At 46.3% G+C, this 12,713-nt stretch overlaps 1 protein-coding gene across 1 annotated transcript in view; it reads left to right on the top strand.

The window, feature by feature from the left end:
• Arid5b (AT-rich interaction domain 5B) overlaps positions 1-12,713 on the top strand; it is a 176,250-nt gene that overhangs the window by 108,410 nt on the left and 55,127 nt on the right.

Raw genomic sequence — 12,713 nt, 5'->3', positions numbered from 1 at the left:
AGTCATGTTCTTAGACATAAAGAAGAAGAATGCACTGCCGAATTGAAAAAGTCATTCAGTTTAAAGTGGATTTGAGAAAGGGACACAGGCCAGGGATTTAAAGCAGATGGTCAAGTCTGGAACAACAGACTCTTGGTCACATCCAGAACCCAAAAAGTAAGAGGAAATAAAAGCTAAACATCTGCCGCCCTGAAGAGGACAGGCAGGGACATGGGGGTCAGCCAGTTTCTGGAAGCCTTACCTGTACACTTAAGAAGAGGAATTCTTCTGGACCAAGTTAAGTTTATTTCTGGTCCTTCCACGACAGCCGCAGATACTTAACAAACACAGGCTGTCCCCTGAATGATATCTTAGACACGTTAGCTGGGGAGGCTAGGTGACCTCTGAGCTGGTTTCTGAAATAGATTTTGTGTGATGATGACACTGTGTAACATACCAACGATGACGCCGCTGTATGCAGTAGTTAGGGCAGCTCCCAGAGGTCCTTAGCTTCAAGGAGGACCGCGAAGACGAAGGAGCCCTCACACTAAGTAGGTGCTTTTTGTTGTGAGTAGCTTTACCCCTGACAAGACTTCATCAGGGAAGCGCCCTTGCATCTTCACGGGCTGCAGGATAACGGAGCCCTGGGTAAAAGGTTCCTCCTGACACTGTGGTCAAAACTTTGGTGAGGGATTATGAAGCTTTGTGGGTGGTTTTCACACCAGTGCCCTCCCTCCTGTTCACATTACCACAGCAGCATCTAACTGGCGAGCGTGATCCTGCTGGCTCCTCCAAGAGTCTCCGAATGGTAGGAGGGAAAAATCAAGAGCCCACTGTGGTTGGACGGGTCAACTGTGGCAGGGACTCATGGAATGCAATCCGATGGAAGAGTCTGGAACACACCAAAACTGACTTGGACCACTGGCACCCTTAAAGCTTTGTAATAGGATGCTGAGTGTCCCAGCCTTCACATGCCTTTAGGAGCCAGGTCTTCTTATCTACATGGCAGCTGGTGGACTCACCCTAGACAGAGAGGCCTGTTTCTGTGACTCCCCTCAGGCTACGCTAGCTAACATTTTCTCCCTTCCTTGTTTGTGGTGCTGTTTCTAAGTTGCCTAACTTTTTTGAATTTTCTTATCTTTCACAAAAGAGTAGCACCACCTGCTTCCCGTGGTTGCAGTAGGGTCGACCAGGATTGTATCATGCGTGGGAAACCCTGCACTGAGCCCCCTCGCATCCTATGGTCTTTGAAAAGACAAAGTAGCATTTATCCTCCACGTAAGAAAGACGAGGCTGGCGCTGCACCCTCTCCATTCCCTCCCCTTTAGATTCTAAAGTTTAGGGTCTTAGAGAAACACAAGAGGATACTTAGCATCTTAAAACGACAGGGAAGACACCAACTTAAGTGCCTACCTGGCTGCAGAACACTTCACTTTTGAACCTCGTCCTCCTTAGCATTCAAGTTAGGATAACAATCCTCTTGTCATAGACTCTCCCACCCATTCATCCAAGTCTGGATGCTTCTTCCTGTCCAAGTTACCACTCATCAATTCAGCCAACGTGTAAGGAGAACCTAGTATATACCAGGACTGCCCTTTATTCAACCACATTTAATTCTACAGGCCTAAAACCCCAGATTTGTGGATTCTAGACAATGAGGGTGTGCAGAGTAAGCAAGTCAATACACAGATATGTGTGGGTGTACACATGTGTACATGTTTCTATGTGTGCATGTGGGTGGATGTGTATATATAAATGAGCGTGTGTAGGTGAGTGTGCGGTGTGTGTGGTGTGCTCAGGAGGCAAAAGGTTGAAGCAGAGAGCACACCTGACGCCCCATCTGGCCACCTGTTGTCTCTGTGGCAAGAGTCACGCATGCTCTGTGCCTGGTGTTTAAATGGCGACACCCTCTCTCCTTTTTGCCTGTGACTTAGTTCAGAAAGCAGGGTGGAAGGAGCCTTTCTGTTGGGTTTATATTAGCAATTACAAGCTGATAAGAGCAGGCCATTCATCAAGCGCCCATACCTCCGGACTTTTATCTCTTTGGGTCAAATGTTTCCTGATTGATATTGGCTCCCATATCTTAAGCAGCTCTGAACAGATAAGAGGCTAGAGAAGAAATTCCTTTGAAGGAGATTTGACAAAATTATATTTTTCGACTTTCCCCCCTTTGAGAGTGAGATTAACGTCCCATTGTTCTTATTAAAGAGTACAAAAGCTACCAGACCATTGAATTGAAGAAAAATCTAGAAGAGTTTCCACGGGTAGATATTGACTCTGTCCCCCAAAACGCATGCAAATGAACACCCACAGTGCATTGCATGCCTTGACCTGAGATTGCTTGGACAGAACTTTGAAAGTCTTGAGCATGGCCGTGTACCAAGAGACTTAAGAATACACAGTGCCTAAATACCAGGCAAGCACCCGGTGTACAGAAAGATCCTGCTGGAAACTGCCCTGGAAGTAGTGTTTTAAAGGGTGGGAAGACAGGTTTGGGCACCTAAGATAACAGCTTTCCATTGAAATGACCACGAGCACGGTGATGAATCAAGTATTAGCTTAGAAAGTGTATAATTTCATTCTGAACAATAAACACCTTCCGATAGTCTATGCAGATCAACAGAACGGGCAATACAGTGGCCAATCACATAAAATTATATTTAATAAAATGTGTCATCTAAGGAAAGAACCACACACAGTTCTCTCAACTTTACATCTCGTGATTCATTCCTGCTGTGTTTTTCCATCAGCCAATCTCATGGTCAAAAGACCATTTATCACCCTGGGTGAATTCAGTGACACTGTCCTGGGCTGATTCATGTGACTCTCTTTAAAGAGAGTTTGAAATGAGGAGATGTGGGATCATTTTTCTAATGGCTTCTGAGGGAAGGTGGTTCAGATTTGCCTTCCTTCCTTCCTTCATTAGCCATTTCTCTACATCTTGGCCGTTAGCACTTGAGTTATGCTGTTCAGCCCCATTTGTTGCCTGTTGCCTAAAACAAGCGAGGTGACCTGCACTGCCGTGTCTCCCGCAAGAGCAGCCGGATATTACAACACAGGAGTAATTAAAAGAACATACCGAAGCCAGATGTCTCTGGAGCATGCCCCTGCACGTTGCAAAGCCGAGGAGCCACACCGTAGCTCCTGTATTTACACAAAGCCTTGAAGTTGTCTCTGTCTAACGAAACAAGTCATCTCACGCAGGCTGACCCCAGGCCAGTGGGGCCAAAGATTGGGGAAGCTGATTTGCATTTAAATGGCAACTTGGAAAAGTAGTCTAAGATATTTGATCAATATATTCCAAAATGGCTTTTGTTAAATGAAAGCCCAAGGTGGATATTTGCATCTGGGGAAGGCCTCGCAAACTTTCCTGTGTTCCTCGGAAGGGGTGAGGAGGAGTCACAAAAATCTGGTGACTTAATAAGGTCCCTCTTGTACCTCTCTCCACTGCTTCAGAGGGGTTCAGACACCAACTGATTGGGGTACCTCCCACTGAGCACTTTTCCCCGTTCCCTGACCGGGCCTATGGACCACCTAACCCAACAGAACTCCAGAAAGCGTGGCCCCAAGGTCTTCTGTCCCTCGTGGCTTGGGACCTGTGGCTCTTTTGGTGCTTGGGTTTTCTGTTACCTGGGAGCAAATACAGGTGAACAGGACAGTCTGTCTATCCATTTACACATGTCCAGTTGACATTCGTTGCTTAACAGCTGTGTCATTGTGTGGAAGGAAACCCACACAAGGAAACGCGGGCCGCGCAATAAAGAAGGTAACACTGTGTTACCCCAGGCACTCATTCCGGGGTGGGGACACCTGAATTACAGTGATAATGGCGAACCAATACTGTCACGGAGCTAAGGGAATCCTTCCTGTCAGGTCTGGTAGACAGAGAATAGAGTTTTAATTTTTCCTTATTAACCCCCCAAATATTTTACTGGAAGTCACGTAACAGGTCGCCAGTGACTAATGTATTAATCCCACTCTCCCCTTCAGCTGGGTGGGATTGTCAGTTGAGTCAGGCTTTAAAAATGGGACTTGGGGAGATTTGCTCCAGATCTGTTGACTAACATCAATTAAACCCCAGAACATCACACACAAATTGAAGATGTCGTATTCATTCCTCTTAAAGACCCAAAGACGCACCTAGCCAATAACCTATTCCATGTCCTTAATAAAGAACAGGCTAATTAAAAATTGTTCGCTGCCTGAAAACGAATAAATGAAGAATCATCTATTAAAATCAGCAACTGCCTTTGATAGAAGAAGCTGAAAGTGGGCTGAGGCAGGGCGGGGGTGGTGGCGGTAGAGATGGAAAAGAAATAATTGTGAGCTTTTTGTCATCTAAGATGACGCATACAAATGAAGGGTTGTGTCACCCTGACAAGGCACAGGAGGATGGAGACTCCGGGCAGGGGTTAGCATCCGTAGTACAGAGGCGAAAAAGAATTGTCTACGTGTTATGTTTTAAATCTGGAATGCCCTGGAGGTTCATACTTGGACTGACTGCTCCCACCTAGTGGTGCTAGTCTGGGAGGGCTGTGGAGCCCCTAAGAAACAGGGCCTAGCTGGCAGAAACTGGGGGTGTGTCTTTAAAGGCTACCTCTGACTGGCTCTGGTTTCGCTCTCTGCTTCCTGATTTGTCATATCCTCCAGTCACACAATCCGGCCACCAGGGGCTGACCTGCTTCACAGGGACAGTGACCTGAGTCCTAAAACTGAGAACCGAGTAATCACCTCCTCCCAAAGTAGCAAAGGCACCGACTTTCTTCCTCTCTCTGCCTCTACCGAGCTGTTCGCTGCTCGCCGCGCCGCCACATCTGGGTCTGGAATTTTCCTTCTGTAAGCCTTTGAGCTGAGGCACCTCGCTAGGTTGATGCCTTTGCCTCACTGTAAGAAGACAGGGTTGCTTCGGTTTCTGTAAAACCTGGAAATTCAGGACTTCCATGACGTCCCGGAACGTATAGTGTTCTCCACTGAGGCAAAACCTCAGCATACGTGCTTTTGCTGAGCCCTCAGGCTAGAAACTTCTTCCCTCATGCAGACCTCAGTTGAAGCACCACTCTTCACAGATATCTTTCCCGATGGCTCCGTGAGATCTGTGCCCTGGTGGCACTCCCAGAGCCCTTACTTTTTCCTTTATACCACTTACGTCTTTCTCATGACATATTGGAATCACCATGTCCCCTGTGTGCAGCTCACTGATCCAAGGTAACCGTGAGTAAGCTGGGCTTATTCTGTCTTAGTCTGGAATACTAGTTGATAGCGTCCATTGAGCAGCCTTACGTGGAATGCCAGCTCCTACTGCCTGCTGCTTTAGAAAAGCCCTGGCTTGCTCACGGACCAAGGCTGGTTGCTGTTTGGAGTCAAGAAGCGCAGAGCCAGGACTGGGGGTCGGGGGCTGCACACTTTTAATCCGAGCACTTTTGAGGTCGAGGCAGGAGGATCTCTTTAAGTCTGATGCGAGTTCCAGGGTAGCTAGGACTCCGTAGGGAACCCCAGTCCAACAACAGAAAAGAGAAAAGGGGAACCTCATGGAGTGTGGGTCTGGGGTGCCTTGTTCACCAACTGTTGCCTGTGGGCTCCTAATGTCTCCAATTTCCCTTTTTAACATTGTTAATAATGGACTTCCTCGCTCAAGAGGATACTACACAAGGACTTAATGATAGCATGGTGCCTAGCATCGGACATCTGCAGAGGACTGCAATATCTCCCCAGGCTGATTGGCAAGCCTGCTCATAGGACTGCCTGGCGTGGCAGTAGGTGCACAGAGGACTATCTAGGGGCTGTCTGTCTATCCAGAATAGCCCCAGCTATGATGCTGTAGCCGCCATTTTTTTTCTCTTCTTCCCTCCCACCTCCCTCACCCTTTCACACATCACACAAGCTGCTATCCATTCCAGGGAACCCATGGGCCTCTCCCACTTGTCTCTGTGGATGTCCCAAACAATGGTGATTTGACTGAGGACCTTACTTGTTTGTGAATTTGTTTAAGCATTTTCTTCCCCTGATTCACTTACAGCCTCTTTTGGGTGTGTCAGGCTTAATTGTCCTTGGTATTTTTACAAATTCATTTCTGAGGGAAGGCACAACCAAGACCAAAGTAGTCAAGATATAGTGCATGTGTAAGGCCTGAGGAATGGCAGTCAGAAAAGCAGCAAGAATAGTGACTAGTGATTACGTGTGTGACACTAATTGGAGCCCTCAATCATATATATATGAAAATGCATTGTCCATGTGAGCTAGACAGTGGAAAGGGTATGAGGTTATTCCTCCATGGCTTCGTCCATGGCTCTCCACTTAATATTAACAGACAACCAAGATTTCCTTGCCACAGAATTTAGCTTTCTTTAGTTTTAAATGTTTGGGCTTTGATTTATGGAAGGCTTTGGGGCCAGTCATGACGTTGGAATGTCAAAAAGAAAGTCGGGGGTGTGGGGGGCATGCTATAAAATGAAGTGTACGTTTACTGGTAAGAAACGAAGAACATTTGGCATCAGCGGAAAAGCCGAGCCTTTGATGTGGAAAGCAAAAAGAGTTCTTTTTGTTTCCATTTGGGTTAGAGAGAGAGATGATCGTTCTGTGATAAGTTCAGTGGGTCCCGAAGCTCAATATAATAACTGATGAGCCACGAGCTGTCCTGCCCGGAGGACACGCGACTATGAAACACACATGTGCGGACAAGCAAGGAAAGAGAGGCGCCACATGGCAGGAAGAACAGAACGGATTGAATGAGAGGGGTTCCTCTGACTTTATTTGTGAGGCTTTGAGGCTTTGTTATGTAACAAGGCTACTTACATGTGCGAGTGGGGGTGCCAAGGAGGGACAGCTAGAAACACAGCAGCGGAGGAGGACACTAATTTTTATTTTTATTTTATTTACTTATTTATTTATCTATTTATTTAGTGACTTCTCTTATCCAGTGGCATACAGAAGCCATCGGTCGGTTGTCACCCTGTTCTGGGCAGGGACCGGAGAAGTAAATTCCCTACCTTGAGTGTGGTAGGGTCTTCTGTTTTAAACAATTTTCTCCCCGTTTTGTTTTGTTTTGTTTTAATGTTCACCCAATTAATGGCCCTCTCATGTATTCAACAATAGTTGCCTAGCAACCATCAAGCAGTCTATCTAGAAGGCAAAGGGTCTAAAATTGAATGAAGAGCAAATATGGCTCAAGCTGGAGCAGAGAAGAGCAGGTTTCTGACACCACTTTCCAAGCGTACCCCCTCCCCCAGCAGCCAAGCAAGGGGCCATCTGCTCCGGCACCCATAGAGACACACACAAATGTCCTATATATCTTGGACACTTGCAAAGAGGAAAATACACACGAGCAGAAGGATCTCTGTGTGCCATTTGACTGATTTTTCCTCCTTTCAAGCAATCTGCCTATACATTCCCTCACGGATATGCATCTGTGTTGTTAATACTGTCACCTTGATGGGATCTAAAGACACCTAGGAGACAAATGTGATGATATTCCTGGGGGGAGGGTGTTCCTAGGTAGGGCTAGTTGAGATGGGATGGCCCACACTAAATGCGGTTCCATCATTCCATGGTCTGGGGTCCTAGACTGCAGACAAGGGAGAATTGTCTCTCTCTGCTTCCTGACTAAGGACACAAAGCGACTGGCTGCCTCATTCTCTTACCACCTTGACTGAATGTACCCTCCTTCCGTGACTGGATGTAAACCTTTCCTTGCTTCCTTAGTCTACTTTCGTCACGTATTTTGTTCCAGCAAGGGGAGAAGTCACTAACAAAGGAGCTAGTGTGGTATTCTAGAAATCTCCTAAGATAGACAAGGCAGTTTCTCTGGGAGCTTGGTTAGGATCTTGCAACCTTGAGCTCACTAGGAAAAAAAAAAAAAAGTTAATCAATGAGTCCCCGTGGGAAAGTATCTGCTCATCTGGGGGTCTCATAGCCACATCTTGATCAGCAGCCATCGACTCCGGTGAGCAAAGATACTGGACAGAAGAGGAGCTGAAGGAGGAAGAGGGACGAGGGAGGAGGAGGGGAAGGATGCCTGTCACCAACCTAAGTTTGAGAACCCACATAGTAGAAGAAGAGAATCGATTCCCACGGGGTTATCTGATCTCTATAAGCGTTGTAGCATGTGAGCCCACCCCAAATAAAAAGTAGGTGTGATTTTTAAAAATTCTAAGAGAATATGAGCCCAGAATAACACATTTGCGGATCTTTAAGAAAAGCCAGACTCGTCGGGTGGTGGTGGTGCCCAACTCTAATATCCAACAAGCCAGTCTCTGAGTTCGAGGCCAGTCTGATCTACAGAGTGAGTTCCAGGACAGCCAGAACTGTTACATAGAGAAACCCTGTCTCTAAAAACCCATAAAAAAGAAAAGAAAAACCAGACTAATCTTATAGTGTTAAGTTATCATCATCAGTGTGTGTGTACATGTGTGTGTACGTGTGTCTGTGTGTGTGTGTCTGTGTGTGTGTCTGTGTGTGTACGTGTGTCTATGTGTGTGTGTCTGTGTGTGTACGTGTGTCTCTGTGTGTGTGTGTGTGTGTGCGTGTGTGTGTGTGTGTGTGTGTAGGCCTAAGGTGTTTGCCTCTCAACCGTGATTTTAATTAGCCTGGCTGCCTTAGCTTCAGAGATCTGTCTGTCTCCAGGCACCTCACTGCCCAGCACTATGGTTATAGATGTGACCCTCAATACTCAATACAGATGTGAGCCCAGCTTTCACATGGATGCTGGGAAATGCACTCAGCTTTCATGCTTGCATAGCAAGCACTTCACTTTAGCAACTGAACTATCCCCCCAGCCCTATGACTGGCATTCTGTGTACCAACTGTACCAAATGAATAACTTTGACTAGATCTACTTGGTCCATAAATCCCCTCCTTGTCTAATGAGGTTGTCATTTCCCAGATATCAGAACTGAGGCAGAGTGTGTAGGGAATACTTAATCAAAATCAATGAAAAAAAGCAAGGACTTAACGTCGAGAACTGCAGTATGTTCTTTTATCACCAGCTGTAATAGCACAGTTGGTTATAGGCTGACATTCCAGCAGACAGCAATTCACTGAAAGCTGGGACTAAGAAACAGAGTTGAACCTTGGGTTGGTGAGCAGAATTAAAGGCCCTTGTTCCCTCTCTGCCCTGTGACTTGTCCTGGCTTGTAAAGAGGTTGGTTCTGTTCTCCTCTTTTGCCACATACACGCTAATGATTTGGCTAATAGAAATGTTCTAGAGAAGGATCCCAGAGAACTTTGACCCCTAACCGAAGCTCAGTCTTCCAGAATGATCTGCAAATCACCACTAACACTGCTGCAGCCAACAGGTTGTCTCTCTTTGCTGCTCACCCTATTCAAGGATGTTAGATTTGTTGTCTGTTTATCCTGACTTGCACAGGACCTTCTGTGTGGTGATTCTAGATGTAGGGGATTCCTCCCCAATGTAGACTTCTTTAGGCCATTCTTACCTATGTGGCCCTTCTTTTTCTTCACCAGACACACAGGCTCGTCTTTTATCAGTCATGAGAAATCTTATCTTGTAGATAGACTCACGTTAAGGCTTCTGGAAAGGCAGGTCGATGCTCACGACAAATGATACTGTGTCTCCACATACTTCTTTTTTCTTCCTTAAAGCTGCAAGGTGTTAAACCCTGCTGAAGGACCAGGGGTCTCCCAGTCATCCCTCTTCAGCCAACTCTTGGCTTCTGAACTACTCAATGTGATATGTTCCTTCCAAACATGTCTCTACCTATCACTGTGATAATAATGACCTCTGCCATTCACTGGAGCTGGAGTTCATGGCACGCTGTCCCGTATTGCCTCATCCGTATTCTTTCTGCATCATAATCCATGAGGATAGCGCAACAAGCCCTCCCTTTAAGTAAGCACGTAAACTTACCCTGCAGAGAGTGGACAAGTGGCTCATGATTGTACAGTTGCTTAATCGACACCGTGAATCTGCAGAGCCACCTGCTCACAAGGCGGTCCCTTACCTGCTTTCTTGTGAGACTTGGGTAGCCAATAACAACCTTAACCTCACCAGTGGGAGACACACGAATGGAATGAAAAGATCTCTCTCTCTCTCTCTCTCTCTCTCACACACACACACACACACACACACACACACACACACACGTGCGCACGCACACACACACATATATACACACATACATTATTTTTCAGAAACTGACTCCACAGGGGATTTTAAATAAGGTGACCGGCACTGAAAGAGTTATGTTGAATTTCAAGAAAGTGTCCCCTTGCTTGTGAGCATACTCAGATACACCGTCACCTCGTGTGTGTGTGTGTGTGTGTGTGTGTGTGTGTGTGTTTTCACAAAATGGGTGTAGCAGTTTCTTATTATTAAATTAAGATAGCGTGGAACACACCTGGGATGGGTGCCAGACAAAGGAGACAATGAATGGTTATTTAAGGTTTGGGAGGAGCGTGTGACAGAACACAGGCTCACTGTGTTTTCTCCTCAATTGTCTCCTGTTTGCTAATGTTTCCTTTTCATTGTCGCTGCCTCTCAATTTAATGGCGCTTGCCGTCCCTGGCTTTACGAAGCCAAACCCAAGTTAGTTCCAGTCACTTCTGTACTGAAGCATCTATGTGCATATCCATCCACAGACCGGCACGTTTAGCTAATGGGTTATTCGGGAGCTATGCGCTTATATAATTAAGTGATGTATGTAATTTTGTGTTAACACATTTGCAATGTGTGTTTCTCCGGTGATTGCGATGCTTTATTCTATGTAAAGCGTGACATTTTAATTCCCGCTGAACAGTTTTCTACCTTGATTCGCCTTGTTTTTTGTGACAGGGGATTATTTTGCAATCAAGATAAAAGCATTATTTGGGAAATTTCTAGCCGATCCCATTACTGGGAACTTTTGAGCACAGATTAGTCTCCTGTTTTATTGATCGTTGTTTTAAAGATCTTTATTGGAATTTCAATTTCATCTCAACGTTATCAATGTGCCCAGATTGACATCTGCAAGAACATTTTGTTAATGCAGCTTTGTGGAGATGGAGGTCTTTAAAAGCCCTCACAGTATGACATCTCCCCCATAAAAACATTTTCTTCTTTTCTTAAGTGTCCTGGCTTTTCCTAGGGTAGAGGCTTCCTAGACCAGCAGGCATCTCTGTAGGGGCTGTGCACACTTCCCCTTAATTGGTGGTGCTCCTGACTGAGGGGAGGCGTTGAAGGCACAAAGGTGAGCTGCCAAGGGTAGCCCTGCCACTTTTCCTTCCTTAAAGATGTCTGCTTTCCTTAGCAGAATCAGCAATCTGGGCAACTCAACAAAGACATTCTATGCTAGGGGCTGGGAAGACGGTTGGTTAAAAGCACTTGCAGCTCTTGCAAAGAACCTGTGTTCAGATCCTGGCACCCATGACTGGCTAGCAACCACCTGTTAGAGAGTCTGTTACCAGCTCCAAAGAGTCTGATGCTTTCTTCAGGCCTCTGAGAGGGTACCCCCCACACACATACATACTCACATACACATAAATACAAATTCTGAATCTTTTAGTAAAGGATGCTGAAGCTCATATTAAGTGTCAGACACTGGTTTCAAAACCTGATCCAAAATAATGTATTCTACAACCATTCGTTAAGCATCTACTGTGAAGGTGCCTTGCGGATCAGGGCAGATAGCATCCCTTTAAGTGTTTGCTCAGGCAAACCACATGTACCAAGCAGAAGAAACCTGAGGGAGGTGGAAAGAGTCACCCCCACAAAGCTGGAGAAGAGCCGGAAGATTCGTAGGGTAGGTCATGGTCACTACTCTGCCCTGTTTGGAAACTGATCTCTGGCGATCGAAACTCAGGTATGTAAGCTTGCTCGGTGAACACTCACAAACTGAACCGTCTTCCCGGCTCTTCAAGCGGCGGGATTCCATCGCTCTGTACTGTAAATGACCCGGGAGAACCCTACAAGATGCGGAGCCTTGGCTCCACCAACTCCTCGCTGTGGTCTTTGGCTTCAATCCAGCGGATCTGCCAAGCACGACTCCCCACATTTCAGGTCTTATCGGGTCTCTCTGGCTCTGCATTTTAGAGCAGTGTGTCTACAAGAACCCTCAAACCTAGAACCCTCGGCGCCTCGGCATGATCCTAGAATACAGGCAGCCTAGACCAAGTCATCCAAGCCTGTAGCGTCACAAAGGGGTGACACCTAGAAGCTCGGTATTGTGTCCAGGCCCCGCCCCTACCCCCACTTCCCGGAGCCCGGAACAATGCTTAATAATGCCAAAAGAATGTTTTCAAGTTGTTCTTCTGTTGCTCCCAAAGAATGAGAGCCCTCACACGGTTCTGGTTCGAGACCTGGGCCAGAAGTCAAATTCTAAATTTAATCACAGCCTCTGTGGACGCTTATTGCTCTACACCCCTCCGTTTGAAGCTGTTCAGTTTTCTCATCTGCAGAATCAGCAGAGGACACCTCCCTCCACAGACACATCCATCTTTCCACCACACAGGGTTGTTATTCTACTGGGGGCAGAATATCATATTTCCTACCATAATAGGAATTAAACAAAAGCCCTCTGAGCGAGAGGCCTGTGTGCAAACGCCTGTGCTTAGAAGTAGATGCGCACCAGAGGCCAGCAAATACCACCCTCCTCTATTATTATTTTGTAAAAGCTAAACAAGGCTAGCTAGAGAATTCACTTTGGAATTAAAATAAAAGGACATGAAAGAAAGGGCATTTTTGGCTTGCACAAGGGCACACACAAAAATAAGAGCGGTCATGTTTTGCTGAAGAAGGCACAGCT

The sequence above is a fragment of the Myodes glareolus genome, chromosome 18 (assembly GCF_982192425.1).
Source record: "Myodes glareolus chromosome 18, mMyoGla1.1, whole genome shotgun sequence".
Lineage (NCBI taxonomy): Eukaryota > Metazoa > Chordata > Mammalia > Rodentia > Cricetidae > Myodes > Myodes glareolus.
Note: the sequence above shows the minus strand (reverse complement) of the source record. Positions and strands in the feature narration are given on the sequence as shown.